Source organism: Helianthus annuus, chromosome 9 (genome assembly GCF_002127325.2).
Source record: "Helianthus annuus cultivar XRQ/B chromosome 9, HanXRQr2.0-SUNRISE, whole genome shotgun sequence".
NCBI lineage: Eukaryota > Viridiplantae > Streptophyta > Magnoliopsida > Asterales > Asteraceae > Helianthus > Helianthus annuus.
This window is the reverse complement of record NC_035441.2, coordinates 45256399-45262398: the sequence shown is the minus strand read 5'-3', so window position 1 is coordinate 45262398 and position 6000 is coordinate 45256399. Positions and strand designations below refer to the sequence as shown.

At 36.5% G+C, this 6000-nt stretch overlaps 1 long non-coding RNA gene across 1 annotated transcript; it reads right to left on the bottom strand.

Moving 5' to 3' along the window:
* On the bottom strand, positions 1-2724 carry LOC110874271. Its single transcript, XR_002555794.2, has 3 exons — positions 2632-2724; positions 1858-1952; positions 1-320 (listed from the first exon to the last, which is right to left on the bottom strand). It is a non-coding gene; the product is annotated as an uncharacterized LOC110874271 (long non-coding RNA).
* Positions 2725-6000: the final 3276 nt, after the last annotated feature.

The following is a 6000-nucleotide window of genomic DNA, read 5'->3' as shown; positions in this document are numbered from 1 at the left end:
TGCTTTTTCAAATATAAAGTAACTAGGGGTATTCCTTTTCAGTCGTTGCGCAACATCACAATTTAGATTCAATTAGGTACGGTTACAAGCATTCCTCATGTTAATAAGAGTTTGTCATTAATCTATCATGGTGTTGTTTATAGTGCACCGAACAAAATTTGAGACGCTTATGCGTACAACTTCCTGTCATTAGCATACGGTTTACCATTAGTTACAAGTTTTTCAAAGGTAATCCGTTGCGCTGCTTATGTAAGTAGGCAATAGTGTAGTCAGTACACAGTCGAAGATGTTTTGTTTCCCTGGCAAAATAACCTCTGCACCTACATATATTAAAAACATATATTATTTCAGTATAAATCGCAAAACTAACTCGGAGAAAAAAAAAGAGTAAATTGCGGTTTTGGTCCCTATGGTTTATTAGCCATTGCAATATTTTACAATTTTGAAAAGTATTGCAATTTTGATACTAATGTTTTCATTTCATTGCAATTCCAGTCCACATTACTAACCTCATCCATAACTTAGTTAAAACCAAGTCACATGACTATCATGTGCAGGGGCATTATCGTAAATAACCATAAATATGAAAGAAATAATGTTACTACTTAACTTCTGTTTCTTTCTTCTTCACATCCCAAGCCCTAATACATCAGCTGATGTAAACGAATAACTGAAACTATTTAAATGACTAACAACGTGTACGCTGTAACGATTCAGCTGAAGTTATTAGTTAACGATGTGTACGCTGCGTGCACATTCAGGTAACGATTTATACGACTAACTATAACTGCTGCTGCGTGTGCTTATAACATGTTTGATGTTGTCAGTTAACGACGTGTACGTTGCGTATAAGGTTTTTTGAACAAAAAATCGGCAAAAAACTGTAGGTTTAATTGAGCGAAAAAACACCAAAAAAACAGCAGGTTTTTATCAGCAAAAAAAAGTAAAAAAAAATCAAGTTATTTCCGCAAAAAAAGCCTAAAAACTGCAGGCTTTTTTCAGCAAAAAAAACTCTAAAAATGCAGGTTTTTATCATCAAAAAGGTGAAGGTTTGTTCAGCAAAAAAAGCCAAAAATCTGCAGGTTTTTTCAGCAAAAAAAACCCAAAAAAATACAGGGTTTTATCCTCAAAAAATGTCAAAAAAGTGCAGGTTCATTCAGCAAAAAAACGGCTAAAAACTGCAGGTTTTTTTCAGCAAAAAAACCCCAAAAAATGCAGATTTTTCAGCAAAAAAACATCAAAAAAGTGCAGCGTTCGGGAGCGTTCTGCAGGTTTTTCGACACTGCAGCGAAGCGGTTTTTTCTGTAAGTTTTATTGACCGGTTTTTTGGATCGGTTTAAAAAAAATCAGTTATTCAGTGTGCGGGTGACGCTGCAGCGTGCGGGCGACACTACAGCGTCCATAAATTTGCATGCAGCGGATGCTGCTGTGTGTTTATAACCTGCTTCAGCCATGCATAAATTTAACACCCAGTTATGCTTCCGAAACACCCAGTTATGATCGAGAACCACATCCGATTTTGAAGAAAATGGAGATTTGTGTCGCTCATGGGAAACCCTAGGACAATATCACTCAGAACGTCGTATGATTCAAAGAGGTTATTTTTGTTCTATTTGTTTGTTTCATTTTATGGTTATTTACGATAATGCCCTTGCACATGATAGTCATGTGACTTGTTTTAACTAGGTTATGGATGGGGTTAATAAGGAGGATTGAAATTGCAATGAAATGAAAACATTAGTATCAAAATTGCAAGACTTTTCAGAATTGTAAAATATTGCAATGGCTAATAAACCACAAGGACCAAAACCGCAATTTACTCAAAAAAAAAAAATAGTGAAAGCATGACTTTGCAACCTAATGTGTCCACAATGTAAATGCTTGATTCAGATGTAAGTGAGCCACCAAAGGGTGACTCTGTGCCGCATTATTCACCTTTTTTTCTGCAAGTCCTGCATGCATCATCAACAAACTATATTGACATCTTGAAATTATTAAGCATGTCTAAAGATTTTTAGTTGGTCTTGAATTTGTATATAATTTAGAGGTGGAAATTTTGACCAAGGGTTTATCTATTATCAATATGGGTCAAATGGGTAACTGGTTAAATAGATGTAGTGCAAGAACCTGAGAAATACATCCACAAAGTTTAGAGGGAATTAGAAGAAGATATAGCTATAGGATTCTCTAAAGTCTAAACCAAACCTTTCTATTTCAGTTTCAAATTTAAAGGTTTCCTACGCAGATTGTCCTTTTCGTTAGCAAAAGAAGCTGTAGAAAGGATTTCAATTGTGTAACTAGCACTTTTAAAGAAATTGTAACCTGCCATCAGGGCTAAAAATACCTGACCACTTCCCTGAATTTGCCCTCTGTACACTGATCCAAACCCACCCTCCCCTAAAAAACAATCAGGGCTAAAAATACGAGCTATGGCTGCATGCTCACCGAATGTGAAAGTCTGAGATCCAATTTGATCAAATGGCAAAATGATGCCTTTTTTAAATTGGCCCATTTTGACTTAAACCCGTTTACATTCAAACATTAACAGAGCATGATCATGATTTGACACCTAATCCAACCCGATTCACATATTTTGATGGCCATTTAATGAATGATGAGAGAGAGATTTACCATCTCACCAGTAACGTATATCAACCTGCTTCTCATCTTTTTTGGATGCCTCATATAGTGCTGAAACAGGTTGCGGTTGAGCCCAAATGACATTAAGCACCACTACTGGTTCAGGCAGGCATGTATGCATATGTATACCTGAATAGATCATATCAAACCCATTAATCATAACCTTGACTCACCCACTAAGTTTCATATTAAACCCGTTAATCATAACTTTGACTCACCCTAAGTTTCATATCAAACCCATTAATCAAAACCTTGACTCACCCTCTAAGTTTCCTATTAAACACATAAATCAAATTCAAAGAAACTCATAGGGGCAGAGGAACTCACCATCCACAAACACAACTCCAGCCACTGACTCCGATATATCCACAAGAATTTTTGTGGGTTTAATCATCCCACCATGCACAAGTACCTCCTTTTCTCCCTTAACTGCAACTATAAGTTCACTAACCTAAAAAAAACCAATTGCATTAAGAATTAAAAACCAGTTCAGTGTATAATTATGGTCGGTATATGATAGGTTAGAAAGGCAACTGATCTAACTATGGTCAACTGTACCATATCTAATAGTATCATATTCAAACAGAAAGTCAGCATTCTAAATGAACTAAATCAGAAAGTCGACCTCATAGGTTAACATCCTTAAGTCGACATACTCACCACATAATACTAAATTCCGAAAACAAAGTTACATCAAAGGTTTACAACATAATATTTGTAACTAATTAAAAAAAAGACTCATCGTCGTTTTCTTCAACATCTACTTCATGTTCCATATCAGGTGTAATGTCAATGCCATCTTCACCATCATCCCCAATCCTATGCAAATTAGGCACATTAAATGTGCAATCATCAAGAACTCCCATGTCAAATACATCTCTTACTTTTACAAATCTGACAACCTCCCAGTCTTTATGCTTGGGATCTGTGACATAGAACACCTTATCAACTTGTGCTGCCAATACAAATGGATCATCAGTTAAACTAGCCCCTGTATGTGCCTTGTATGAGAAATTTACCAATGTTACACCATTATCTATCTTGTAGCCCCGATTGATATCAACCCATTCACATTTGAATAAAACTACTCGTATTTGACCTGAGTAGTTTAACTCAATAATGTCATTCAATTTACCATAGTAGTTAACCACGCCTTGAACAGGCCTTCTATCTCGACTACTAGCGTAATTTTCACCTTCTACAGTAACAACAACACCACTGTTTTGGGTTTTTAGTGACTTCTCTCGACTTTTTGTATGAAAACGATAACCCTTAACCATTGGTTCAATCGCAACCTCAACCACCTTCAATTTTAGGTCAGTAAATTGTAAAAGATAGATGATTATGTTCGATTTAAATATGTTCAAAGAAACAATCTTGTTGTGTTCATTATGAGTAGATAAGTTCATACATATACATATTCTTTTGGTTTACATCAGGTCCAATTGTCATGCTAAAACAAGGCTGAATCACCCTTTCCAATCAAACTTGATGTATTTATTGAGATCCAAATTAACTTTCCCAAACTCCTTGTTAACTGTTGTGGTATAGTCTAAACCCCGTCATTACCGCTCGGAATAAGGGGTGCAAACGAGTCGAGCCGAGCCCGAGCTCAACCAGGCTCAAGCTCGGCTCGATTCGAGCTTTATTTCTAATTAAACTTGAGCTCAACTCGAAGGTAATTTTCAAGCTCGAAATCAGCTTGTGCTAGACTCGTTTAGTATTTATTAATTAATTTATATTAATTATAATTATTATTATACATATAATTTAGTTATTTTTTTTTCTATTTATATAAATGGTAATTATTATTATATAAATATATGTTTAATATAAACTATATAAACAGAAAGCTCGTTTAGGCTCGCGAGCCGGCTCGAGCTCAATAAGCAAAGCTCGGGCTCGTTTACTAAACAATCTACCTTTAGGCTCGAGCTCGAGCTCGTTTAAGCTCGGCTCGTTTGAGCTTTTTTTCAAGCCGAGCTCGAGTAGCTCAGCTCGTTTACACCCCTACTCGGAATCACATTAGTGCAGCCAATGTTACTGTCGCCTTAACTACTAGGGCCCAAAGGTGGGACCGAAGGCCTTGATACGCCACCACCAGTCGGAGATCAGGCCCATATTCAGTTCCTTGATGTTGATACCTAATATGCGCAACCCTCGTTTCTTCTTTGAACCCACTTTGTTTCTTGCATGTTATTATAATATTATATACTAAATATTGTGAATAGACAATATGGGTAGGCGGAAACAACTACATATCACTTCTACGGACAACAGTAAAATGCAAGATTATCTATCAAATTCTCATGATGCACAAGGTACTAATGCAAATTATCCGAATTCTGGCCGAGACGGTTTCAGCACGATGTAGGTTTTGGATTGGAACGGGGTCGGTTCGGGTCGGGTTTCGGGCCGACACGAGTTTCTGCATGGGACGGGTTTCGGATCACAACGGGTTTTGGGCCGACACGAGTTTCCGCACGAGACGAGTTTCGGGTCGGGACGAGTTTCGTACGTTTCGACGCGTACCGTTTCGAGTCGAACCATTTTCGACCCGAACCGTTTCGACCCGTACCCTTAATACATGCAGACCTGTATAAGCGTTATTACAACTGAAACTGATTCACATCTCAGTATTCTATGAGTACGACTGAAATTGGTATACAATGAATCTAATTAACGACTAAAAAGTTAAATTTTGTTGTCGTTGATGATAACATACAAAATTTAAGTCTGAATTGAGTACATAGTGAATTTAGTTTGTTTCGATTAGTTTCTGTTGATTTTAGTGAAATCAGTTTCAGTGATTGTGAATTCAGTTGATTGTTTCGATTAGTTTTAGTTTTTTTTAAGAACAAAATCAGAACATCGATATTAGATCTGTTTCATGTATGTTTAAATCGGCTGAAAGAATATTTTGAATCGAAATCAGATCTGAATCAGTTTCAGTTTGATGATTAAGATCCGAGTTTGGTTCAAAGAAGGAACTAAATCAAAGAAAATCTAGTTATACACGCACATCACGGCTTATTTTAGTTATGAATCTGAGTCGTGTTGCAGCTGTTATTTACAAAGTTAATTTGGATTTGATTTGGGTTCAATACTCGACATATTATATTGGATTTTACGAGTTTACTGCTGGTCTATCAGCAACTGACTTTTCAATGTTAATGGCGTCTGCGACAGCTAACTCGATTTCTGCAGTCGGGTTTTTGAACATAGAAAAAGACTGATTTAGTTTGATAGTTACAGCTTGCGTCTGTGATTAGAAAACAAAAAGAATTCACGGCTGAATCTGAAATAAACGGGTGAAAAGATTAGTGATTAGGATCGATACAAGTGTTTGCAGCCGGTTAT